Below are 27,892 nucleotides of genomic sequence, written 5' to 3'. Positions count from 1 at the left end.
GGAAGCTCCTGGCTCCTGGCCTCTGATTGGCTCAGCTTCAGCCCTTGTGGCTATTTCAGAAGAGGACCAGAGGCTGGAAGACCTCTCTCTTTCTCTATAACACTGTCTTTTAAATAAACAAAATAAATCTTAAAAAAAAAAATTCACCTGTAAAACTATGTGGGTGTGATACCTATTTGGAAGGTTATTTTTTATTGATTTTTTTATAAAGATGGTTTTAGTTATATTTTCCTTTAATTTTGAAAGACAGAGTTACAGAGAGAGAGAGAGAGAGAAATCTTATATCCACTGGTTCACCTCCACAAATGGCTCCAACAACCAGCGCTGGGCCAGACCAAAGCCAGGAGCCAGGAGCTTCATCCAGGTTTTCTACATGAGTACAGGGGCCCAAGCACTTAGGCTGTCTTCTACTGCTTTCCCAGGCCATTAGCAGGGGGCTGGATCAGAAGAGGAGCAGTCAGGACTCGAACTGGCACCCACAAGGGATGCCGGCATTGCAGGTGACGGCTTAACCCGCTATGCCACAGCACCGGCCCTGGTAATTTTTTTCCAAAAAATTGTCTATTTTAATTCAAATATTAAAACTCCGCGGCTGGCGCCATGGCTCAACAGGCTAATCCTCTGCCTAGCGGTGCTGGCACACCAGGTTCTAGTCCTGGTCAGGGCGCCGGATTCTGTCCTGGTTGCCCCTCTTCCAGTCCAGCTCTCTGCTATGGCCCGGGAGTGCAGTGGAGGATGGCCCAAGTGCTTGGGCCCTGCACCCCATGGGAGACCAGGAGAAGCACCTGGCTCCTGCCTTCGGATCAGCGCGGTGTGCCAGCCACGGCAGCCATTGGAGGGTGAACCAACAGCAAAGGAAGACCTTTCTCTCTGTCTCTCTCTCTCACTATCCACTCTGCCTGTCAAAAAACAAACAAAAAACAAAAAAGAAACTCCTTTAGAATCTGTCATTGTTTCTTTTTCTAATTTCCATAACTGTTTGTGTTTATTTCCCTCTTATTTTGTGACCATGGGGGACTATGATTTCTTTGTCTCGATTGTTGGTCCTTTTCAAGGGATTTTGTCCTCGGATTTATTTATTAATTCTACTTTGTGTGAGTGAGCATGTGTGGCATGCCACATATGTGTCTGGGTGTCTAATTCCTTAACATCTGTTTTTACCCTTCTTATCTAGTTTATTAGATTTCATTAATTGGTTTCATGCCACTGTTTTGAGCTGAACACTGAGTTTATTTTCATGTTTTTCTTATTTAAAAATTAAAGTATTTAATCCCAAGTGCTTTTCTCCAAGTGCTGGTTTAGCTGTTCCCCAAAAGTCATTTGAACATTGTATTTGATCATGAGTAACAATAAGGTTGGATCTAGATTTTTCCTGTTTGCAATCTTTTCCATCAAATTCCTCGGTTGTTAGATCATTTTCTTCTTGACTATTTCAGAGAATTCTGATGCAACTTAAATAAAACTTATTTTTCTCCCGCTCTGATGAGCCTGTGAAAGTTGCCTTTTCTTCACCTGTAGCACATAGCTGGAGCCTAGTAAATCGATACTGACTAGCTGCAACATTTCACCAGATTGCATCAAAGAACACTTCTCATTCATTTAATTTTGCCTGGTAGTCTATAAGGCCTTTTGATCTGAAAACTGCAGTGTCTGTTCAGTTCCGAGGCATTGTATTGTAATTTTTCTTTGATTCTTGCTTCTCCATCTGCTGTGTTCTTTCTCTTTGGTATTCCTAGTAATATCTGGATTCATCATTGGAGTCACTTTTAATTTCTCTCGTCTTCTTTCAGTTCCCGGAGCATGCCTTGTGTTTGTCTTCCAACTCATAGAGATGCAGGCTCTGTGGATTTAAAATTCAACAATTGTGCTTCACAGTTCAAAGCAATCTTTTCTCATCTAGCGCCCTTCCCTTTCTCACAGATGTGAGCGGCACGGCTGTCTCTGCCTGCTGTGACACCGACACGCACTCTGTCTTGCTGGAATTGGTTTTTCTTTTTGGCTGCTCTGACACCACGCCCGCCTGGTCCCCTGCTGCCTGACGGCCAGTCCCTTTCAGCTCCTCTCCGGGCAGCTCTGAAGTCTGGAAACACGTCGATACTCGGGCCTGGGTCCTTTTCCTTCGCCCATCTGCACAGTCTCTGCAGCGACCTGGTGCCGAGTTGCAGCCTCCGACAGCCGCTCTCCGCTGATGGCCGCCAGAACTGTGTCTTCCCCGACCCCAGACTTGCCCGGCTCCACCTTAACAGCTCCCCTTCGTGATCTAGCTGGAAGATCTCCGGCTTGGCAGGGTAAAGCAAACTCTTGATTCTCCCTTCCTAACCAATCTCTTCCCCCGCCCTTTCATTTTCACTAAAGAGCTCAAACACTCAAGACAGAAATACAGACGTCACCCCCTCCTGCCTTTCTCTATGGCCCCGCTGGTCTTCACTCAGGGCCTGTTCGTTCTATCTGCAAAACATGTCCTGTGCTTGCAGTCCTGAGCTTGTCGCCGCTCTCAAGCCGCGCCGACTTGGTCCTGGTCGTGGCGATGGTGCCCTGACAGGTCCTTGCACATCTCCTCCTGTCCCACCGCAACCTGCTCTTTATGCAAAAACCACAACGATCTTTATGAAACAGAAGTCAGTGCAGAAAGTGACATGACTGAAATGCAAACTTTCCTAAAAAGACACAAACTGCTGGAACTGGCTCAAGAACAGATAGAAAATAGGAACAGACTATCCTAAGAAAGGCACTGAATTTTAAAAAAAGAGCCTAGGTTTCCTCATTGGGGAATTCTTCCAGATGTTCAAAGCATAATTCACACCAACAGTTCACAAATTCTTCCCCACAACGAGAACATTTCCCACTTCACTCCTTGAGGCCAGCAGTATCAGATACCCAAGTCAGACACACACGGAACAAAAGGAAACAGCGGGGGCTGGCGTGGTGCAGTGGGTTAAGCTGCCACTTGTGTTGCTTTAGCATCCCACATCAGAGCACTGGTTGGAGTCCTCGATGCTCTCCTTCCCATCCAGCTTCCTGGGAAAGCAGTGGAAGGTGGCCCAGGTACTTGGGTCCCTGCCACCCATGTGGGAGATCTGGATGGAGTGCCAGGCCCCTGGGTATGGCCTGGCCCAGCCCCCACCATTGCGGCCATTTGAGGAGTAAACTAGCAGATGGAAGATCACTTTCTCTCTGCTCCTCTCTCTCTGTCACTCTTTCAAATAAAACTAAAATAAATAAATAAATAAATAAATAAATAAAAAACAGAATAGTATCTCTTAAGATTCTAGATGGCAAAATCCTCAATAAAATCCTAGGGAAAAAAAAAGAATGTAATAACGTAAACAGCATCATACAGCACGAGCTAGTGAGATCTATTGCAGGAAGGCAAGGTTGGTTCAGTATCTAAAAGTCAATCAATTTAATACACTATATAAATAAATAAAGTATAAAAACCACAGGACCATCTCAACAGAGGCAGAAAAGCATTGGACACCCTTCCATGATAAACACACTGAAGAAATGAGGAATGGAGAGGAACTTGCTCCCCTCGATAAGGGTGTTTATGAAAAACCCACAGCTAGGGTGATGCGCAATAGAAAAACGCTGGAGGCTTTTCCGCTGGTGTCAGGAACTGGAAAGGAGCGTCCACTCTTGCCATTTCTTTCAATATAATACTGGAGGAAATAGCCAGGGATATTAGCTGAGAAGAACAAACCAAACGCACCCAAATTAGAAAGCGAGAAAGTAAAGCTAGCTCTACTTGCATGAAAGAAGGCACTAATCAGTATATAGCAAATCTTAGGGAACTGCTAAAAAAAACTATAGAGATAGTAAAGGGGTTCATGAAGGTTACAGGATGCAAGATCAGTCTACAAAGTTCAGTTGTGTTTCTATACATTTGCAAGCAAGAATACAAAACTGAAATTAAGAAAATAATTCCTTTTACAGTCATATCAAAAAGAAAAAAAATCACTGAGAAATAAATAAAAAAAGAAATGCGAGACTGTTTACTGTTTCACTGGAAACTATAAAAGATCATTGAAAGAAATTAAAATAAATAACTAGAAAAGTTCCTTTTAATAGAAATTAAAAAGAAAATAACTAGAAAGCCGTTCTATGCTCATGGATTAGAAGACTTGATATTGTTGAGAGACTGCCCAGCTGCTCCCCAAAGTTACATGGGAATGCAAGGAGCTCAAAATTGTCAAAGCAGCCTGGGAAAAGAAGAACAAAGTTGGAGAAATCACAGTTATTAGTTTTAAAATTTCCTACAAAAGCACAGCAATTGAGACTCTTGGGTACTGACGGGTGTGAGTATAGAGATACGGATCAAATGGACCAGGATTCAGGACCCAGAAATAAACCTGAACAACGGAGGCCCCTGACCCCCACGGGGCTCCCATTCTCACTGAGCCAGGGCCAGGAGAGGAGTGGGCAAGCAGTGATGGCAAGATACTCATCACAGCAGCCATTCTACAGTGTTCTAGAAAGACTGACATTCAAAGTGATTACAGCTCTTTCATTTTTTAATCCGAAATAATTATAGTTTTAAACATTTTGGTCAAGGGACAGCTTCAGTTATTACTAAATTTTGTCAACAGAATGGAGAGGCGTGGCTCTGACAGGCAATAATGAGTGTGCACCGTGTGCCAGGTCCTATCCCAGGCTCTGCTTGTGTTAACTCCTTTAATCCATGGAACAGGCCGATGCAACTGTACAAGTATTACTCTTGTCTTAAATACGTTTCAGTTTCTGAACACAGAGGGGCTTAATACATTGTCCAAGGTCCTACAGTCAATGGGTGGCAGCTTGGATCAGAACCCAGGGAGACTGGCTCCTGGGCCAGTCTCCTGGGCCAGGGTATCCCAGATCATGAGGCCTTACTTTCTTTGGATTTTTCCACTAAGTAGTCATATTTATGCATTTGAGGGGTGTATGTGTGTGTGAATTGTCGTATGAGAATCTGGGAGTCAGAACAAATTGGGAAACCTGTACTCACCTGTTAACTCCTTCTCTCCCTCTCTGAAATTTTACAAATCAGAAAATCAGGCTGGCGCCGCGGCTCACTAGGCTAATCCTCCGCCTTGCGGCGCCGGCACACCGGGTTCTAGTTCCGGTCGGGGCACCGATCCTGTCCCGGTTGCCCCTCTTCCAGGCCAGCTCTCTGCTGTGGCCAGGGAGTGCAGTGGAGGATGGCCCAAGTCCTTGGGCCCTGCACCCCATGGGAGACCAGGAGAAGCACCTGGCTCCTGCCATTGGATCAGCGTGGTGCGCCGGCCTCAGCACGCCGGCCACGGCGGCCATTGGAGGGTGAACCAACGGCAAAAGGAAGACCTTTCTCTCTGTCTCTCTCTCACTGTCCACTCTGCCTGTCAAAAAAAAAAAAACAAAAAAACAAAAAAAAAAACAAATCAGAAAATCAAATCCTGGAGAGGCACAGTGACTTCCCAAAGTCACAGTGTGAAAGCAGGGCTGGGAGCCGGAAACCCACACCTGTACTTTTCCCAGCCTGGGGTTGGCTCCTGGGAGCTGGAGCTCTGGGCCCAGCCTACTGCAAACGAGTGTGTGTCCTGTGACACTTCAGCATCTTTGGGCCATAGCTGGCTCGCAAATGGTGATGCTGGGTCATCAGCCTGGAGGCAGGGAGCTGGATCAGCCCTGGGACGTGGAGGAGAGAAATGGAAGAAAATGCTTACTGAGTATCAGATCTTTTTAAAGAATTGATGTCTCTTTGTTCATCGACCCATGATTGCATCAAGAGCTGTGCCGGGTGGTGGGAACCAACTCTGAAGCAGACAGACCTGGCTATCTGGGGGATTATAGTGAAGCAGGAAGACAGGCATTGGGCAAAAATTCACCCAATGCAGAATGACAAAGGTGGCGGTAGGTGACAAGAAAGAGCTATTGCGAAGGAGCTGACCAGCCTGTTACAGGGTTGAAGTTGGACAGCTGAATGAGGATTTGGCCAGCTGAAGGGGGACCAAGCTTCTACGGCAAAGCAACAAGTATAAAGCCCCTGAGGTTGGAAGGAGGTGGGCATGAGCCAGAGACCAAGCTAAAAAGCAAGTGTGAGTGACATGTGGGGAGCAAGGGCCTAGGGTTTGGTGCTGATGCCGGGAGGGAGGCTGCCTGAGCCTGTTCCTGTGGGCCTGGTCCGAAGCAGAGGTCTTGATCCTAATCTTGGCATCCTTTTATCTTAGAATATGAGCTCCACTGACCCAGGTCTTCTGCTCTGGACAATCTGATTTACCAGATTCAACAAATCCAATAAACATCCAGTGTGCTCAGGCCTAGACCTTGTCCCCATCCCCCTGGCCCCTGTCTGGGGAGAGAGCAGCTGCAGGGGCAGACACTTTATTAAGTGACTCAGCAGTGAGACAGGGTGAGCTGTAGAAGCAGGGCAGGGGCTGACGTTCCACAGCAGATCTGACAGTTATGGGAACGTGTCGTATTATTGGCTGCATCTTTGTAATACCTGTCATAGCCATGTGGAAGGGTTTCCAAGAAAAAACATAATTTAAGCTGAGCCTTAAACAACGGTAAGAGTTTTTATGTTCAAGACATATATTTTTTCCAGTGTAAAAATATACACCCCTACAAGAGGATTGGGGAAATGGATGAAGAAGATAATTGTAACTATGCTTAGCCCAGAGGAACTACCATAAATGGCCTAGGGAGCATCTTGCCAGGCCTCTCAACTGAGTTTAAGAACCTCAACATCATCGTGTACATGCGATTTGACAGCACTCTCCTATTTTTTAAAAAGTTATCTATGTATTTGAGAGAAAGAGACAGGGACAGAGAAGGGGAGGAGTCCCATTTGCTGGTTTATTCTGAAAATGTGCAACTATTATTGCTGGGCCAGAGCCAACGCCATGAGCTGGGGACTTCATCCAGACTCCTGCGTTGGTGGCAGGAACCAGACTACGTGAGCCATCACTGCTGCGTCCCAGAGTCTGCAAGAGCAGGAAGCTGGGGTCAGGAGCCAGAGCTGGGAATCGAACCCAGGTCCTCTGATGTCTCCAGCACTCAGCTAAGTGCCTACCTTGGCTCCCTCTTCTTTCAGTTCACATGTCAAGGGGCTTTTCCCAGTTATTACGTGTTATTAAAACATGGTATTTAATGACTACTCAATGTTCTATTCTTTGGATTTGTCTAACCACCTCATTAGTCATTTTGGTAGTTCCCAAATGTAGTTTGTCTTGTTGCCAGTAACACAACACCACAGACAGGGTAAGTTATAAAGAAAGGGGGTTTATTTTAGTTCATGATTCTGGAGGTGCAAGGTCAAGGTGCTGCACTTTTTTTTTTAAAGGTTTATTTGAAAGGCAGAGTTACAGAGAGGCAGAGGCAGAGGCAGAGGCAGAGGCAGAGGCAGAGAGAGAGAGAGAGAGAGAGAGAGAGATCTTCCATCCACTGGTTCACTCCCCAAATGGCTGCAACAGCCAGAGCTGGGCTGATTCAAAGCTAGGAGCCAGGAGCTTCTTCTTGGTCTCCCGCGTGGGTGCAGGGACCCAAGAACTTGGACCATCTTCTACTGCTTTCCCAGTTCATAGCAGAGAGCTGGATCCTGGGACATGAACCAGTGCCCTATGGGATGCTAGTGCTGCGGGCAGAGGCTTACCCTACTAGGCTAATACTTCCCTCTGTACATATCCTTCTGCACACAGTTTTGCATTCTTATCTGTTTATTTCCTCCAACACATTTCTTTTTAAAAAATTATATTTTCATTTGAAAGGCAGAATGACAAGGGAGGGGGGAGTTCTTCCATCTGCTTGCTCAGTCCCCAAGTGTCTGCAATGACCAAGGCTGGGCCATTCTCCATGGCTTTTCTGAGATGTATTAGCAGGGAGCTGGATTGGAAGTGGAGCAGCTGGGACCAGAACCAGCACTCCAGTATGGGATGCTGGCATAGCAAATAGCCACTTAACCCACTATGCCCTAATGCCAGCCCCTTGAATACACTCTTATCAGTAGAATTATTGAGTTAAATATGAGTCCTACTGTACAGTGTGAGATGTGTTACCCAACTGCCCTCCAGAAAGGCTGAACCAGTGTAGACTATCTCCCACTGCATACAGAGGCCCACTTTTGATGGTGTCTCCCAAGGACTCTCCATCGTTCCCCACTCCCGCTTGCCCCTATGTCGCACTTCCCAGAGATGATGAGAGCAGACTCCCTCTCTCACTGCCGGCCCTGGGCAGAGTGGGCACCTGTCCTTTAGAACAATGCTGCTCCCAAGCTCCTCCTGGGGCAAGCAGGTGCCTCAGGCAGCTGCTCTCCTTCCGAGTGCAAGTGTCCTGAGCTGGGGCGGCACTTGGTGCTCAAGCCAGCAATGACAGGAGGCAGCCACTCTGGGATCCCCACAAACATTCCAGACACTTCCACAGAGCTGCTTCGGAGAGGCCATGCCAGCCTGTCCTCAAACTGTTCTCCACTGCCCTTCCCCTAGCTCCCCATGCCTTGGTCTCTGCTGGTTGAAGTCAGACCCATCCTTAATGAAAGAAAGCAACAAGAGGGTATTGTCCCCCTTCATCAGAGGGGCAAAGATGCAAGGGAGAAACAGTGTTGGCAAGTGTGCAGTGAGAGAGAGAGAGAAGGATTCCTACACTGCCAGAGGGAGAGTGATTGGCCAACAGGTGTGCAAAGCCACAGAAGTGCTCATGGCCTCTGACCCAGCAATTCCGCTCCGCAGACTCTGCCCTAAGGAAATGATGCTCATTTTATTGCCAATCAAAACAGCAACTGCTGGGGTTTGGATGTGGTTTGAGTGCCCCGCAAGGCCTCATGTGCTGACGTGTCATCCCCCATTGTGAGGGAGGGATTAAGAGCACAGAAACTTAATCTGACGATGGTGTTCAGTGATGGGTTTTGGATTGGGATTAGTTAAGGTCACTGGGGTAGAGGCCCCATGATCGCATTCTGGTGGCTTTATAAAAAGAGGGAGGGAGATGAGAAGAGGCGCACATGCTTGTCTCTTGCTGTACGATTCCCTGTGCTGCCTTGGGACTCTGTTGGCAAGAAGGGCATCATTAAACACAGCCCCTTTGGTGTAGTGGTGCAGTGGGTTAAGCTGCTGCACGGGATACTCACATCACGTATCAGAGTGCCTGGGTTTAAACCCCACCTCGGTTTCTAATCCAGTTTCCTGCTAACGCACATGGGAGGCAACAGGTGATGGCCTGAATACTTGGTGTTCCTGCCACCCATGTGGTGGGTGGATGGAGTTCTAGGCTCCTGGCTTTTGTCTGACCCAGGCTTGGCTGTTGCAGGCATCTGGGGAGTGAACCAGTAGGTGGAAGATTCCTCTCTCTTCTCTCTCTCTCTCTCCATCCCTCTTTCTCTCTCTCCCCCCTCCCTCTTTCTTTCTCCCTCTTCTATCACTCTGCCTCCATGTGGGAGACCTGGAAGAAGCTCCTGGCTTCAGCTTGGTCCAGCCCTGGCCATTGTAGCCATTTGGGGAGTGAACCAGTGGATGGAAGACTTCTGTCTTTCCCTCTCTCTCTTTCTGTAACTCTGCCTTTCAAATAAATAAAAATAAAAATTTTTAAAAAGTTCAAGGAAATTGGAATGAAAAGGTAAGCTTATTTTGCTGCAAATATTTTTTCAATTCTATGCGCAGTTTTTTCATAACACACATTTCCCATGAACTCTATGAAGATACCTTTTTTTTTAAAAAAGGTATAGCAGTATTCTTTTTTTTAAAAGATTTTATTTATTTGTTTGCGAGGTAGAATTACAGACAATGAGAGGGAGAGACAGAGGGAAATGTCTTCCGTCAGCTGGTTCACTCCCCAAATGGCCGCAATGGCTGGAGCTGCGCCGATCTGAAGTCAGGAGCTTTCTCTGGGTCTCCCACATGGGTGCAGGGGCCCAAGCACTTGGGCCATTTTCCACTGCTTTCCCAGGCCATAGCAGAGAGCTGGATTGGAAGAGGAGCAGCTGGGACTAGAACTGGCGCCCATATGGGATGCTGGCACCACAGGTGGAGGATTAACCTACTGTACCACAGCACCGGCCCCTGAAGATGCCTCTTACACATGGACTTCAAAATTTTTGCACCAAAATAAGCTCATATTTTAATTTCATTGCTCCCTGAACTTTGCGAAGTACTCACCTATGTGGATTCTCCCACCTCCTGGAAGCCTTCACGTCTTTTCTGTGCTGGGTATTCTGTCTGTCTGTCTGTCCGTCCACTCCCACACCAGCTGTGGGTAGACGTTAACTTTCAGCTGTGGAAACAGAGGCTCATAGTCCAATGACTTACCCAAGTCCATGCAGCAAGATTTGAACCCGGGTCTGCCTGCTCCACGCCCGTCCTCAACCCTTCTCGACACAGTTCACCATCTTCTGTCCCCTCTAGACTGAGAACTTGGGCAACAGGGACCGTTTCCAATTCAAGTCTGGACCTTCAGGAGCTAGATCAGGGCCCAACACAGGGCAAAGGCTCAAGAAAAACTTGGATGGGTTGAAAAATAGTGCGTTTGTGGGCATGTTAATAAACCTCTCCCTGGAAGCGCTGAAGGGGAAGATCAGCAGGAGTCTCTGGGCAGTGGCAGGAAAGACTTCCTCTGCCCTCGCTGGCAGACTCTGGGCCCCCCTCCTGAGCCAGCTTGTTAATTATCCCATGACCCCAACCTGGGCGCGCATGCGTGCATGCATTTGCTATGCAGGCGCTCCAGCTCCCCCCACCTGCGACTCTCTTAAGAGGGGCGTGGGTTCCTTTCATCCCAGCCTGGAGAGGCCCATGCTTCCCACCTGGGCTTCCCCGGGGCAGGGCCAGACCCAAGTGTGCTCACGTGTGTGTACTTGAGCCCAGCGTGCCGTCTTCTCAGAGCTCACGCGGCCAGACGCACGGCTCTCCTCTCCGCGAATGCAATTGATATGTCTGAGCACGAACCGCGGACTTGTGAGCCTTCAAGGCGACGGCTTTGGAGATCACCGCGCCGGGCTGGGCTTTTTAGGAGACTTGGGAGGAATTATTTTCAGTGGTGCCCAGGCTCGTCCTGGACAGAGGCAGAGCATGTTCTGGGCTCTGAAACCTGTGCCCACTGCACATCCTCCTCCGAGCCCTTCCCAGGGTTCCTTTTAAAACAATGGAGCTGCACAGGGTGATGGAATAAGGCTCCTTTAACAGGGTCAGCTCCTTAGGGAGGTGGGGTGGGAAGGAGCCATTCAGGGCTGGGTTCATAGCCAGCCCTGGGTGCTCTCAGGTTGGGGTGGGATGACTGGGGGTGGGGGTGGGGAAATCGGTACATTTTATAGTCTCTGGATCTCAGCTCCCCCCACCCCCTATGAGGCTGAAACATAACTAGTGGACATCGGGAGGTGGTGTCTCACGTTGCAGACTTTTATGTCCCCTGTGTGGCCTTGGGCAAGTTACTTCACCTCTCTGAGTCTCATTTCTGTTATTGCAAATTTGGGGATAGGCATAACTCCCCTGCAGGATTTTTTTTTTTTTTTTTTTCTGAGAGGTAGAGTTACAGACAGAGAGGGGTCTTCCATCCACTGGTTCACTCCCCAAATGGCCGCAACAGCCGGAGCTGTGCTGATCCAAAGCCACAAGCCAGGTGCTTCTACCCGGTCTCCCATGTGGGTGCAGGGGCCCAAGCACTTGGGCCATCTTCCACTGCTTTCCCAGGCCATAGCAGAGAGCTGGATTCAAAGAGGAGCAGTTGGGACGTGAACTGGCGTCCATGTGGGATGCCGGCAACTACAGGCAGAGGCTTAGCCTACTGCACCACAGCGCCGGCCCCTGCAGGGTTGTTTTGACCTCAGTTCTTGGTTGCCTTCCACCTGCCCGTCCCTACGTAGATGTTGCCCTGCGGAATCAGGTTCCAGCCGCCCAGTGCTCCCTGCTTCCGGCATTTCTCGCGTGTCGTTATCCGTCTTCCTCCCTCCCAAGACACGGATCGCTGTCATAGTGGATTCTGAAAAGGATGACTTCTTGATCTAGTTGAGGAAAGAATTCTAAGAGAAAGCAAACTAGCAGCCGTGGAGTTCCGCGCCGTTCTCCTACGAGCTACAGCGGCTGAGCGGCCGGGACATTCTCTCTCTTTGTGATTTCCCTGTCCTGCGTTGTGGGCCTGGAAAATGATAGATGCCTGAAATTGATTAGGGTAATCGATGCTGCGTGGAGCATTTGCACGAGATGGATGTTTCATCTGCCAGATGTGAGCGTTGGCAACGGCTTGCTTGTTTATAAAACCCCTGAGATCCCATTTGTATCAGTGACTAATGTTTGTGCGCAGAGCTGTTTGCAGAGTTTCAGAAATGCCTATTTATCCGGCACGTCCACCTTCTTGCTTCACTTCCCCATTCATCACGAGCCGGCGGCGCGCCTCTACATTACAGAATCAGGGTTTTATTAAATCGCCTTTCTCCTTGACCTCCGTGATATATGGGGGGTGGTTTTACTTTGTGTTTCCAGCTGGCCTCCCGTCTCGCCACCTCCTCTAATTCAGGATTTACATGTGGCCGCTGTCCACTCCCGAGGCTCTGGCTATGCCACCGTCCCTGCTGGAATGGCACCTAGAATTCTCCCCAGTCTGGTCCTTCCTACTGTACGTCTTACCAAAGACCCCAGCCCGGGACAGCAACGTTCCAGTTGTAAGTGACAGACACTCAAGCTGATGAGTTATACCCATGGGTATTTACTGAAAGGGACCACACAAGACCCAGCATTGAACCAGTCCGGCTCTGGGGATCTCAGAGACTAGAGCCAGGGTCTCCCAAGCTTTTGGCAACCGCTGTCCGTCCACTTTTGTTTGTCTTGTGAGCTGGCTGCATTCCCTCCCACAGAGAGGTTTCTGCTGCCCACTGGGCAGCCTCACTCTACGTGGAAGAATGTGTGCTTCTTCCCCACTGTGTGAGGGGAGGGAGGCTGAGTGCCTGGCTCGGGTCACATGAAGCCCTGGACCAATGAGAGTCATGGGAGCCATGGTTGACCCAGCTGAAGTCACTGGCCCCACTGCAGAAGTATACTGGGCAGTCAGGGTTGTAGCTGCCAGCCCTTCCCTGTGCCCCGGCCCCAGTGCCTGTCCCATTCAGTGCTCACCGGACATCCACACTCTGCACTGGGTTCCCAGCCTTTCTCCAGCCCACCTCACAGCCTGGAGGAAGCAGATCCAAGCAGATCATTACCGTGCAGGGAACACAGAGGGATGACCGAGACAGGCTCAGCACACGTCAGAACTCGGGCAGAAGCTCTCCCAAAACCTGTTAGGTCCAGGAACTTTCTGGAAGCCAATGCCTGTCTTTGAGTGAGGTGGGCATGCCGGGGGCACCCCAGTGTGAAGGTGAGGTGGAGAGTACAGGAGAGGTGGGCCCAGCTCAGAAATGCCTCACCTTGGCCTTGGCGCTTGCCCCGGTTCCTGTCTTCCACAGAACGGACGGGATCTGAAATTGCCGCACAGTCTCAAGACCAAGTTCGAAAGCGCTCTTGTCTTTTTAAATCCCTCAGTGGCAAACCACAGCTTTCTCGGGGATTCTGCGGCGTCTGGCAGGGCGCTCACGCTCTGCCTGGCTTTCAGTTATGTATTTACACATCTGAGCTCCTCCGTTACATCAAAAGACCCAGGCTCTCGGGCACCGGGCCCTGAACGTCCTTCTCCCTCACACGCAGCCTGGCTCACGCAGGGCCTCGCTCAGTGCTCAGAAAATAATGGAGTTGTGATCACTCGGCTAATTGGATGGGAGCTTCCCCCTTGGGAGTCACGAGTGAGATGACACTGGTTTCATGAAAGTAGAAAGAATTTAAAAAATCACCTATCAACATTTTCTCAACATACCCAATTATTATTTTTTTTTTGCCAAAACAAAAAGAGATGTATGAGTTTTACTGATTATCAAGTTGACAAATATGCATGTGGAAAATGTAAATGATGCATAAAAGCAGAGAGAATGAATTGTAAATCACATGAGACGCTGTCGCCCAGAGGCGGCGACTGTGAACATTTCAGACAACCTTGCAGCCATTTCTCTAGTAATCGAGCTATTGTTAACAGATAACTTTGAGACAGTAATAACAAATGCAACAGAAGCTACCCCTCACACAAATTTAACCATTGAGGAAAATCTGTTTTTCCTCTCAGATAGCCTAAATAGTTCACTGTGTTCCTCGAGGGATTAAACAAACCCTCAATATTTGTTCTCGAAAGTTCTACTTGCTCCTCTTGTATTGAGACACCTACAATACATTTCACCCTTTAAAGTGTACAAGTCAGGGGGCCAGTGTTGTAGCCTGTTAAGCCACCACCTGCGACACTGGCATCCCATATGAGCACGGGTTTTGGTCCTGGCTGCTCCACTTCCCATCCAGGTCCCTGCTAATGTGACAGGGAAAACAGCAGACGACGGCCCAAGTGCTTGGGCCCCTGCCACCCACATGGGAGGCTGGATGGAAGACTTCTCACTCTCTTTCTGTAACTCTGCTTTTTAAATAAATAAAATCAATTAAAAAAAAAAAGTATACAATCCAGTGATGTTTAGTACATGCTCAAGGTTGCACAGCCGGCACCCTGATCTCATTCCAGAACATTTCCATGGCCCCAAAAGGAAACCCCTGTCCTGTAGCAGTCCCTTGGCACTGCTCTCCACCAGGCTCTGGCGACCACTGGTCTACCTTCCATGCTTTGGACTTTCATGGGATGCTACACTTGGTGCCTTTTGTGACTGGCTTCTTTCATTTAGCATAATATCTTCAAGATCATTACTTCCGTAGCATGGGTCTGGACTTCATTCCTTTTCAGGACTGAATGACTTTGCATAGTGTAACACTACCTCTTGTTTATCCAGTTATCAGCTGATGGACAATTGCATTGTTTCTACTTCTTGGCTATTACAAATAATGCTACCAACATTTGTGTCAAATTTTTATTTGCACAAATGAGGGGACTTCAGAAAGTTCATGGAAAATGGAATTAAGAGATACATGTAAGGGCCGGTGCTGTGGCGAAGTGAGAAAAGCTGCTGCCTGTGATGCCAGCATCCCATATGGGCACTAGTTCGTGTCCTGGCTGCTCTATTTCTGATCTTACTTCCTGCTAATGGCCTGGGAAAAGCAGTGGGGGATGGCCCAAGTGATTTGGCTCCTGCCACCCTGTGGGGACCTGGAAGAAGCTCCTGGCTCCTTGCTTAGGCCTGGCCTACCCCTGGCCATTGCAGCCATCTGGGGAGTGAATCAGCAGATGGAAGCTCTCTCTCTCTGTCTGCCCCTCTCTTTGTAACTCTGACTTTCAAGTAAATCAGTCTTTTTAAAAAGCATCAGTTTATTTTGGTGCACATATTTTTTGAATCCATGCATAGTTTTCTAATAATCGGCATTGTGAGCTTTCTGAAGACCCCTTGTTCTCACCTTTCTTGGGTATATCCCTAGGAATGAAATGTCTGGGTCGTATGGTAACTGTACTTAACATTTTGGGGACCTGCCAAGCACTTTTCCCAAGTGGCTGCAGTGGTTCTCTTTCCTAGGAGCAATGTATAAGAGTCCACTCTCTTCACAGCCTCAGCAACACTTGTTAGGTCTTCCTCTTTGATTCCAGCCATCCTACTGAGTGTGGGCTGATACTTTGTGGCGGTTTGATGTGCGTTTCCCTAATGACTAATAATGTTGAGTAACTTCCTGTGCTTCTTGGAAATTTATGTACCTTGTTTGGAGAAATGCCTATTTCTTTATATCCTTTGCCCATTTTATAATGGGGATTTAAAAAAAAACACTTTATTTATTTATTGGCATTTTCTTTGTTAGGGAGAAAGAGAGAGAGAACTCCCATCTGCTGGTTCAATCCCTAAATGTTGGCAAGAGCTAGGGATAGTACAGGCCAAACCCAGGAGCCTGGAACTCAACTCAAGTATCTCACTTAGGTGGCAGAGACCCAAGTACTCAAGCCATCATCTGCTGCCTTCCCAGCGTGTGCATTAGCAGGAGGCTGGCATGAGAGCCAGGCACTCTGCTGTGGGATGTAGGCATCCCAAGCGGCATCTTAATGGCTGGGCCAATCGTCTGCACCTGCTGTTGATGTTCATTTGTAAAAATGCTCTCCCACTCTCAGGCTTGTCTTCTCACTTTCTTGGCAGTGTTCTTTGAAACACAAAATTTAATTTTTTTTTTTTTTTTGACAGGCAGAGTTAGACAGTGAGAGAGAGAGAGACAGAGAGAAAGGTCTTCCTTCCATTGGTTCACCCCTCAAATGGCCGCTACGGAGATATGCCGACCCAAAGGCAGGAGCCAGGTGCTTCTTCTTGGTCTCCTATGCGGGTGCAGGGCCCAAGCACTTGGGCTATCTTCCACTGCCCTCCCGGGCCACAGCAGAGAGCTGGACTGGAAGAGGAGCAACCAGGACAGAATCTGGCGCCCTGACTGGGACTAGAACCTGGGGTGCCGGTGCTGCAGGCAGAGGATTAGCCGAGTGAACCGTGGCGCCCGCCAAAATTTAAAATTTTTGATGAAGCCCAGCTCACCTGCTTTTCTCTCCTGTCAGGGCGTGTCTCACCCCAGGCACTCACAGGTGAGAGTGATTGACTGATGTGACCCACCCCAGCCAAAGCCATCTGGTGCACGAGGACCCTTACGTCCTCCCGGCAGCCTGAGCACCTGCAAATACTGGGATTTCTTTTTATCCAAGTTCCTTCTGTGTTTGCTGTGCAAGATGCTTTGGATGGACGTCAGGTCTCACCTTGACCTTGGCTTCTGTGGTGAGGGCTCCGCTGCTGCTCCTTCTGCCTCTGCCTGCTCCTGACCAGGCTCGTCGTCTTGCTCACAGCTGGTCACATGCTCCCTTTTCTCTCTCTACTTTCAAGCAGTAATATCGAGAGTGGGCTCTGGAGGGACGCAGACCTGGGTTGGGTCTGGCTGGGACATTTGTAAGCTGGAGCCCTTGGAAAGATGTATTTAACGCTGTGGTCCTCTGTTTTCTCAGCTGTCCAGTGCGGATCGTCAGATTGTGGTGTTGTATCAGTCCGTCTTCTCTTGCTAACAACACAATGCCACAGGCTGAGTAAGTCATGAAGAAAGCAGGTTTATTTGGTCTCACGGCTCTGGAGGTCAAAGGTCAAGGGGCTGCATTTGCTGATGGCCTTCTGGCTGGCAGAGTTCCAGGCAGCATGGGCTATGTGTGTGTGTGGGGGGGGGATCACACGGTGGCAAGACATGGGGAACACACATGTACACCCGTGTCCTCTGGTCTCTCTCCACCAGGAGCCCATCATGGGGGCTCCATCCCCGTGACCTTGTCTAATCCCAATGACCTCTCCAAGGCCACACTTCTCAACTCAGACCACGTGCAAGCCACAGCGAGTATCTTCTCCAGGTGTTCTTATGAGGCCTTCAGGAGATGTCACTGACACCTGTGCTCTAACACGCTGGCCCCTGGGGTCCCGCCACCACCTCAAGCTCAGCCTCAACCAGCCCAGCTCACCACCTGCCCCTGGACTGGCCTCCCTGTCTTCTGCCACCCTGGCCCCCAGCCTCTCCACTTTGGGGTTCCCGCCACCTAGCCTTGCTCTCTGACAACGACAACCTCTCACACGGGTCCAACGTCACCAGAGCCTTTGCGTGCCCAGGTTCTTGTCTCTTTCATCGTGGACCCGACCCTGCCAACCCTTCTTCCAAAATGTTTTTTTCACCACCTCTTCTTCTTCCCACTGTCCCCTGCCCCTGTTCTAGTTCCACCCTCCCTGGACTCTTAACAGAGGGACAGCCCCGATACCACAGCTGATCCTTGCCTTCGGATTCAGCCCTCACAGGAGCTAGGACCCCAGGCACCTTTCCTGGCCACACATCAGCCTGGCAACATACGGGGAGGAGGAAGGATGGGGCCCCGATTCCACAGCAGGCGGGTCGTGGACTTGCCAGGGGACCTGGGCAAACCCTTCGTGTTCCATGGACCTCGCTCTTCCCATCAATGGAGTGGGATGAGGAATCTAATAGTCTTGCAGGCCCCTGTCAGCTCTGATGCATGGTGATTGATCACTTGTGGCCTTTGCCAAAGCCAGGGCTCATTCGTGGGGCTTCCGGGATGTTCTTCCAGCCTCTCTGCCTCCTTCGGCTGACTTGTCTTCCAAGGTGAGCTCTCCAGACCTCATTTCCTGTCTCTGACTCACTCTGCTTGGCCGCCCTCGCAGCCCACGGCGTGTGTGCAATCTGCTGGTTGGCAGAGCTCCTGCTCCTGTCTTCCGGTCTTTGCAGGGCGCCTTGGCCTCTGCCTCTCCCATTTCACAGTGAGATTTCTCAACAGCATCAGCCTGACCTGTTACTGAGAAACCACCAGCTCTCCAGGGCCCCAGGAACCGGGGGGCCCCTTGGCATCCTTTTCAAGGCTCCTGCACCCCTCTTCAGCCTGCTCTCAACCCAAGTGCTCTACGCAGCTGCCGGAAGGAATGGCCCCTCTGTTCTTTGGCTCATCCTGTCTCTTCCGCCTGGATTGCACCTCTCCCCCTCGCTTCTCTACAGTGAAATCCCACCCACCCACCGGGCCTCCCAGCAGCTGCTCCTTCCTCAGAAGCTCTCCCTGGGCTCCTCAAAGGAATGCACTGGTTGCCTCTGCCTCTCCACCGTGCTGTCCATCAGCAGAGCAGACGCACGTGCCCGCCTCCTCGTGGGACGGAGGCAGAGGCCGGTGCTGACGGAGGCGGGCGCTCAGCACAGGGGTGCTACCCAGGACAGATCTGCTAACTCAGGCAATCGCTCCCCTCTGGGTTGCTGGCTTTGCCTCCCTCCCCAGCGGGGCGATCCGAGAGGCCCCTTCCCATCTACCCAGCACAGACAGATCTTCCTGGAGGGCCAAACCACATGCGTGTTCACACATTTAAACACAGGGGCAGGAAGAAGCGAGACCCAAGCACAGAGGCACCTGCTGGCACAGGGAACTTTGGTGGAATTCCCAGCAAACACCCACAGAAGCAAGTGGCGGGTGATGCCCAAATAGGGTTCCGGCTGGCTGAATGAGAAAGCAGAGCTTCTCCGTTCCTGCAGTCCTAGAGAGCAGGTGCCGGTGCCCGAGACTAGGGGGCCCCAGCCCCTCAGCTCATGGACACAGAAGTTGAAGCCGTAAGATCACCCAGGAAGTCCCAGCAGGATGAAGAAAGAACCCATGGCTCTCTCTCCCATGGGCCTGGGCTGTGGGGTTTTGTGAGTATAGCTGCCATTCCTAGAGGAATTCCCAGAACAGGGAGTTTCTGAGAGCTAGATGGATAAGATCTGGAAATTGGCACCTAGCTTTGAAATTCCAAGAGGAAAGTCACTGAGAAGTTATGGAGAGAAAGAATGACATGGGGAAAAAGAAACAAGCAGGACAAAAGAAAGAGATAAAGATGAAGAATGATCGAAGACCCACAGACAGGGTGGGCATTTGTCACAGTGATCAACGTGCTGCTTGGGACCCCACGTTCCATATCAGAATACCTGGGTTCACTTCGGATTCCAGCTGCCTACTTATGCACACCCTGGGAGGAAACAGGTGATGGATGGCTCAAGCATCACCTTGCGGGACCTTGCTGTCTGCAGTCTGCATGGGAGACCTGCTCCTGATGGCACCTGCTCCTGATGGCGACCTGACCCAGCGTCAGCTGTTGTAGGCATTTGGGGATGAACCAGCAGACAGGAGACCTCTATTTGTCTGCATTTCTCTCTGTGGAGGAAGAGGAGGAGGAGGAGGAGGAGGAGGAGGAGGAGGAGGAGAGAAAGACCTGCAGACGAAGAGACTAAAAGGGACTCGGACAGTGACGAGCAGGAGGAAGGCCATTGCCACACTGAGAGATGGCGGTTGTGAGGGGTTCTAAGCAGAGCAGAGGGTCCCATCAGGTGCAGAGAGCGGGGGAATGGGAGGAGGGTAGATCATCCCATGTCCTGGGAGGAAGGTCCCGTGGTTGGTGAAGGGGAAGAGCTGGGCAAGGGTGAGGCAGGGAGGAGTAGAGATGCTGCTGCCCTCCTACCCTGTCTCCTGTGACTGCTGGGGGAGCAGCCAAGCTTCATGGATTGCTGCGTTCTGAGTGTTGCTCTGGGGAGTGCATGGATACGGGCTGATGTGGACTCACAGAACATGGGGTCACGGACTCTCACGGGGCACAGGGTTACGGACTCTCAGGGAGCACGGGGTCACGGACACACACGGAGCACGGGGTCACAGACTATCAGGGAGCACAGGGTCATACTCCTTTTCTCTTCTCCCTTTAGCACAGGGAGGGGTCTCCCTGTGAGCAGAGCTTCCCAGAGTTCCCAGCGTTTCTGCTTCTCTGTGGCTTTGCGTGAGGCCAAAGGAACATCCTTGACGATGATCTCAGGATACAAGAGCGCCTTGGATCCTTCGGACCCTAAGGGGTTCCTGGAAGGTTGCCTTGCAATCTGGGGACCAAAAAAGGTCCGAATCCCCAGGGCCCTTCACAGACAGCCCAGCCTAGCTCTTCTTCCTTCCTTTTCTGGGGATCCCTGGCACCCTTCGGGCTCAACACTTCTGGCGGAAGCGCAGGATGGATCCCGGAGGACGACTGCAGGCTGAGCCTCGGGGTGGACGTGCGGAGGGGCACTGGAAAAGGGCAGGTTGCACGGAGAGCCCTGGGACTCCACCGACAGCAGGCCTGGAGGGCTTCCTGGAGGCTTGGGGTTGGGAAGAGAAGACAGAGGGTGGAGCCCAGGGGATGGCTCTGGGCTGTCCTGACAGCTGGCTCCCAGGCACACCCTGTCTGGCAGGCAGCACTCAATTCAACACACACTTTGTCTCTGCCCATGTCCCACGGCCACCCGAGGTGACCTCAGCACCCCCGGCTCACCGCTGCCTCAGCCCTGCCCTCCCAGGGTCCTCTTTTCTTTTTAATATGAAAATAAAAAGATTTAATTAACACTTAATAATTATACATCTTTGCAGGGTACAGTGTGATAATTTGATACGTGTTTCCACTGTGTAATGATCAAATGAGAGTAATTAACATTTCCATCTCCCTGCCCATTGATCATTTCTTTCTATCAGGACCCTTTACGGTGTCTCTTCGAGTTCTTTATAAAATATCTAATGGTATGGTAAACCCTAGTCTCCCCACTGTGTTACAGAACCCTATAACTTACCTCCTGCCTGACACTGTGTTGTGATGGCCCTTGCTCAGCCCTCTCTGTCCCTCCCACCCGCTCCCCGTCCCAGCTACCATTCTACCCTCCACTTTCCTGCCATCTGCTGCCTTGGCCTGCACACCCACGTGAGAACAAGCGCAGGGCCATGTTCATCAGGACAGTAGCAGTGAGTCCTCACGGAGCATGCGTCCCACGCCAGGCTCTCCCTATAGGTTAGCTGGTGTTCAGAGTGAGGGGACTGCGTGGCAGGGAGGGCTACGGCTTGGCCCAAGGTCATGCAGGTCCTAAGGAGCAGAGCTGGGGTTTGCCAGGGCTGATCCCCAGCTGGGGAGATTCCCCATCTCAGAAACCTCAGGGGCCACAGCTCATCTTCCCCTAAGGAGACTTCTAGGCCCTTTTAGCATCTCCCCTGCCCATTTCAATCAGTCTCTTCACCCCCTCCTACCTCTGCTTGTTTATTAGTCCCCACCCTCTGAAGCCCCAGTCCTGCTACTGTGTCGGCTTCTAGGTGGATCCAGAACCTTCTGGAAGATCTGCAAAAGTCTTCTTCTATAGGAAGTGGCTCCTTTGTTTCGAGAATCTCCTTTGAGAGGCTTCAGCTGAGGCAGGATGGTGGGTGGGTGGGGGCTGAGACGCCTCTGGTTAGGACCGTGGGAGAGCCCCGCGTGGCCAGGGGCCCTGACTCACAACCCCTGGAGGCCTCGCCCTGGGGCTGTGTGAGTGCAGCCCTAGGACTGAGCCTCCGTCTCCAGTGGGAGCCTCAGCAGGGCCGATCACAAAGGATGCTCTCCTGCTCTCCCCGTGGCGAGTCGGGGAGGGGGAGCTGGGTCGGACCTCTCCTCTCCTATCTTGGTGCACCTGCGAAATGCAATCCAGAGCCCACATTTTGGACCACAGGTGTGCCTTCGGCCCTGCCTCATCCCCCATCACTCCACCCCTTCCACGTCAGCTCCTGGCTCTGTTCAAACACTGAGCACCGTCCAGTCCCACACCCACCTCTGCACCTGTTCTGCTCCCCAGAGGGAACGTGCACCCGACGGGTGCCCCTGCGGCCTGCTCCTTCACCTCTTCTGCGCACTTGAAGGTCATCCCCTGGAACGGCCTTCCCCGGTCTGCCCGCTAAGACGGCACGCCGGCACCCTCCGCTTTACGTGCTCCTCATGGGCGCGGATCCTTACCTGATGTCTAAGCATAATTTCAAAGGAGTCAGAAGCAGGACTCTCACTGGCATCTGGGGGATGAGCCAATGACACAGATAACTCGTTGGTGCGGGAATCAGCAGAGCTGGCTCCGGGGCAGTCAGCAGCGACCCCTTAGAGCCCCCGGGCCTCACCAGTGGCGAGCATTACTCCGCCAGCACAGCGCTGTCCTACGGGACTTCCTCCACGGACAGAACCGTGTGCGCCTGCGCCATCCCGCAAGCCCCTGCCTGACCCGGCTGTCCTGCTCTTGACATGTGGGTGGTATGACTGAAACATAATTTTAGATATTTAAATGCAATTTTAATTGCTATAATATATATTTATCATAGGTACTGATGTATTGATATAATGCAATTTAAATAAATTAATGTATGGCTGTCTTCTATTTAGTTGATTAATATGAAGTTAATGAAGTTCAGTTTGGTGGCCGATTGTGGCTACTGGCTAACATGTTTGATGGCCTGGTCCTAGAAAGTCGGATGGCGATTAGGCAGTTTGTTAGACAATGCTGGAGTTCAGAGGATCTTATTCTCACTTTAAAAAAAAAAAGAAGAAGAAGAAGAAGAAAGAAGTTTATAGGGGGCAGTGCTGTGGTGTAGCAGCTGAAGCCGCCACCTTCAGTGCCAGCATCCCATGTGGGCACTGGTTTGAGTCCTGGCTGCTCCACTTTGGAGACCCGGAAGAGGTTCCTGGCTCCTGGCTTCGGACTGGCACAGCTCCATCCATTGTGGCCATCTGGGTGTGAACCAGTGAATGGAAGACTCCTCTCTTTCGCTCTCTCTGTCTCTCTTTTTCTCTGCGTAAATCATTCAAATAAATAAATAAATCTTTTAAAAATTATCATTAGAAAAGATCTTTAAGACTTTAATTTTGACATGTATCACTTTTGTGAATACCTGAAACTTAAAATGATACCAGAAATTGGTTAGGATTTTTTTTTTATTTGACAGGTAGAGTTATAGACAGTGAGAGAGAGACAGAAAAAAAAGTATTTCCTCTGTTGGTTCACTCCTCAAATGGCCGCTACGGCCGGCGCTGTGCCGATCCGAAGCCAGGAGCCAGGTGCTTCTTCCTGGTCTCCCATGCGGGTGCAGGGGCCCAAGCACTTGGGCCATCCTCCACTGCACTCCTGGGCCACAGCAGAGAGCTGGACTGCAAGAGGAGCAACCGGGACTAGAACCCCATGCCCATATGGGATGTCAGTGCTGCAGGCAGAGGATTAACCAAAGGAGCCACGGAGCCGGCCCCCTGGTTAGGATATTTTTAAAAATAACTACATTGCTTCAGCCCATTCTGACTGCAGAAACAGTGAAATATTCAAAACTAACCCTCCGTGCACCCACACACTGTGTGCAAAATGGCCCGGTGCCCAGCACTGTTGAATTCCACAGGTTTATTCCCTGATGACATCTGCTTTCCACCCTGTGGCTACTTGCTCCTTCACACTTAGAAAAACTTTCAAACATGTAGGCTAGTTTTGAACTGCATTTTTTGTCTTTTTTTTTTTTTTTTTTTTACTTAACATTTGGGGGTCGGACGAGCACTGTGGTGCAGTAGGTGAAGCCCACAGCTGGGGGCCTGGGGTCAAGTCCTGCCTCCGCTTCCAATCCAGCTCCCTGCTTGTACACCTGGGAAGGCAGCAGACGTCAGCCCAAGTGGTTGGGGCCCCACGTGGGAGACGTGGATGGAGCTCCTGGCTCCCAGTTTCAGCCTGGCCCAGCCCTTGTTGTCGCAGGCATTTGGGGAGGGAAGCAGGGGATGAAAGAGCTTTCTTTCTCTTTCTTACTGTGTTACTCTTTCAGATTAAAAAAAAAAAAAAAAGTTGGGCTTCGTCCTGCCAGTGTCACAGCGGCCAGGGGTGTGGTGTCCCATTGCATACGTACACCATGATTTTCCTACTGGCCCGTCAGCACGTGTGTTCATGGGTATTCAAGGGAAGAAGAGGGAGAGTGGAGGGAGGATGCGGCACCTCCTAGCCCACAGGGTGTGGCACGGGATTACACCCTGGAGAAAGCAAAGGCAGACAGGTCTGGCCCTGCTGGACAGGAGGCCCGGGGTTCAGGCTGCCACTGAGTTGCCACTGAGGGACACAGCAGGAGATCCTTCGAGCGTGTTAAACCATGAGAGGAAAGCTTGATTTACTTGATGGAACAGGGGAAGCTTGTGTCCTGGCTCCTCATGGCTCCGTGGACCACGTGATGCCGACCACGCCGACGTCCTTGTCAGTGTCTCTAACACACCCACAGTGAGATTCACAGTGCTCAGGAAAGAGCCTGCCCCATTGGTCTTCTACATGTATTTATTTGGAAGTCAAACTTATAGAGAGAAAGGGAGAGAGAGAGAGAGAGAGAGAGAGAACCTTCCATCTGCTGGCATCTGCTGGTTCACTCCCCAGATGGCTGCGACGGCCAGCTCTGGGCCAGGCTGAAGCCAGGAACCTGGAGCTTCATCTGGGTCTCCCACCTGGGTACAGGGGCACAAATACTTGGGCCGTTTTCCACTGCTTTTCCCAGGCAGTTAGTAGGATTGGAAGCAGAGCAGCAGGGACTCAAACCTGCACCCATATGGGATGCCAGTGTCGCAGGCGGCGACTTAACCCACTGTGCCACAGGGCCAGCCCCTGTCTTCTACTTTTGGTACCTTGCTCTGCTGAAGGTGGTGGGAAGGACTTTGGAGAAAGAGGAAAGGGGGAAAGGGTCTCATTTTCATGTTGAACCCTGACACTTACTATGTATTTGCTTCCTCATTGCCTTTTGTCCCTACGAGAGTGAGCTTCGCGGTGGCAGGCACCTGGCTCTGCATTCTGTAATACCCCAGTGTTTGCAAGGGGTGCCCAGAGCCTAGCAGGTGCACCCCAGCCCCTGTGGCTGGAGTCTCATCAAAACCCAGAGCAGGGAAGTCCCCTGGGGGAGCTGGGCCTTAGAGGCAAGCCCATTGGGCTTTAGAGAGGTAAGCCCGAGCATTACCTTTGACGGCTGCCTTATCCCGCAGAGACTCCCCCACCATCAGCTCAGCCCTGGTGGAGTTTCTAGAAATGAAGGTCCATTGAAAGGAAGGGGCTGGAGCGCTGTGGGGGAGCCAGAGGCCTAGGAGACGGTGACAGAGTGCTGGGGTGGGGAGCGCCAAGACACGCAGAGCCTGGCACCCAGAGGACTCATCAGAGGAACACAGTGTCTCCTGGGAGCCCCAAGATGCCAGGGAATTTGATGTAGTGGTCAAGATGCTGGTGAAGATACCTGCAACCCACATCTGGGTGCCTGGGTTCGATTCCCAGCTCTGGCTCCCGATTCCAGACCCTGGAAGGCAGTGATGATGGCTCCAATAATTGGGTCCCTGACACTCACGGGGGAGACCCAGATGGAGTTCCTGGTCCTGGCCTCAGGCTGACTCAGTCCATGCCATTGTGGGCATTCTGGACATTTGGGGAGTGAATCCGTGGATGGGAGCTCTCTTTGTCTCTCAAGTGAATTAACACTACTAGTAAAATAATAATAGAGAAGACCCAGGCACTTACTCTTACTGTGGACAGCGTGCTAGCCAGGATAGACTGATGGCAGCAACCAGCAGCCCTAAAACCCCCAGGTCTGACATGGTGAGTTCCCAGGACTCTGTGCCCGGGGCTGCAGGAACAGCTGGAACTTGAACCGGCACCTATATGGTCTGCCAGCACTGCAGGTGGTGGCTTTATCTGCTATGTCACAGCGCCGCCCCCCCCCCTTTGACCTGTGCCCATCTTAACAGGTGAGAGGTGTTGTGCATTTTTTAAAAAAAATATTTATTTTAAAGATGGAATTATGGGAGGGGGGCAGGGAGAAATCTTTGATCTGCTGGTTCACTCCCTAAATGGCTGCAATGGCCAGGCTGAAGCCAGGAGCCAGGAGCTTCTTCTGGGTCTCCCATGTGGCACAGTGGCCCAAGGACTTGGGCCATCTTCTGCTGCTTTCCCAAGCCATTAGCAGAGAGCTGGATCAGAAGTGGAGCAGCGGGGACTCCAACTGGTGTCTACATGGGATGCCTGCATTGCAGATGGCAGCTTAACCCTCTATGCCACAATACTGGCCCCACATACTTTTTGTTTTTCAAAGAAAAAGAAACATCTTGCCACTGCAGGTTGCTCTGAACCTCCTGTTCACGGCCGGCAGCTTGTGATGCCGGCATCCCACATCAGAGAGCAGGTTCGAGTCCTGGCTGCTCCATTTCCCATCCAGCTCCCTGCCAATCACCTGGAAAGGCAATGGAAGATGGCTCATATGCTTGGGCCCATGCCACCATGTGGGAGACCAGGACGGAGTTCCTGATTCCTGGCTTTGGCCTGACCTAGCCCTGGCTTTTGTGGCTATTTGGGGGTTAAACCAGTGGATGGAAGACCTCTCCTTCGCACCGCCCACCCCCCCCCCGTCTTTCTCTCTCTTTCAAATAAATAAATAAATCTTTTTTTAAAAAAAATAACCTCATCTTCAGAGCCTCAGAGCTTCCACAGCAAAAGTAGAAGAACACCCAAACCCAAACACAGCACACAGTAGGTCTGCAGGCATCAATCCCTTCCTCCTGCCTCCCTTTCTTATGTGTTGCCCTCACAGCCTCCAGATCAGGTTGGGCTACACAAGCCACTCTTGAGTGCTGTGCCATGCCCTGGAATGAAATCCTCCATTTAAAATGTTTTAAATTTATTTTTATTTATTTTAAAGGCAAAGAGACAGAGACAGAAAGATCTTCTATCTACTGGCTCACATCCTGTGTGCCCATAGCATCAGAGGTTGGGCCAGGCCAAAGCCAGGAGCCTAGGACTTGAGTCAGGTCTCCCACATGTGTGATGTGAGCGATCACCTGCTGTCTCCCAGAATGTGCATTAGCAGGACTCGAACCCACGCACTGTGATATAGGATGCCGGCAGCTCCAGTGGTGTCTTAATCTCTGTGCCAATCGCCTGCCCCAGAATGAAATCGTCTTTGTTAAGAGTCAGAGCCGGGTTCTTGGGGGGGGAGGGGGACTCTCCTGCAATACCCAGGGGCAGCTTCATGGAGGGGGTGGCGACAAGCAGGGCAGAAGGCAGACAGCAGTTGGCAGGTGGAAGGGAATGGCCATAGGGAGAAGAGGCCCCTCGGGAGTGGGCAAGTCTCAGGGATTCCAGGGGGCTCTCCCCCAGGCTGCCCACCCCCACCAGCCAAGCCGAGCCCCTTCTTAGGGCTGGGGAGCAGGAGTCTTGTGGCTCCTTCTCAGCCCTGGAGAGCACGCCCCCGCCCTGTGACGCTGTTCTCGGTGCCAAGACATCGTCTGCTCCCTGGCCCCTTCCTCCTTGTCAGCTCTGATTCTTCCCCCAGCTCCTGAGCGGTTTCTAAGGGCGAGGCCCCGGCTGATTTCTGCAGGTCACGCCCTGGTGCCAGCCTGCTAACGAGATGCCAGGGAAGGGGCTCTCAGCAGTCAGCGGGGCGAGCGGCTCTGTGACTGCAGCCCCTGGAGGAGTCCCGGCCCCCGCCCCTCGGCTCCCTGGCTCAGCAGCTGCTCCTCCCTGGCTGAGCTGTATTGATTCAAGCTCCCGCAGACACAGGGTTGAGGGGACCTGATGGTATCAGGTGCAGGCATCAAGGGTCCTTCTTGGTTGCGGGCTTGTGTTACAGACAGAGCTGCGTGCGATTTGGAAAG

This window comes from Lepus europaeus, chromosome 12, assembly GCF_033115175.1.
Source record: "Lepus europaeus isolate LE1 chromosome 12, mLepTim1.pri, whole genome shotgun sequence".
NCBI lineage: Eukaryota > Metazoa > Chordata > Mammalia > Lagomorpha > Leporidae > Lepus > Lepus europaeus.
Note: the sequence above shows the minus strand (reverse complement) of the source record.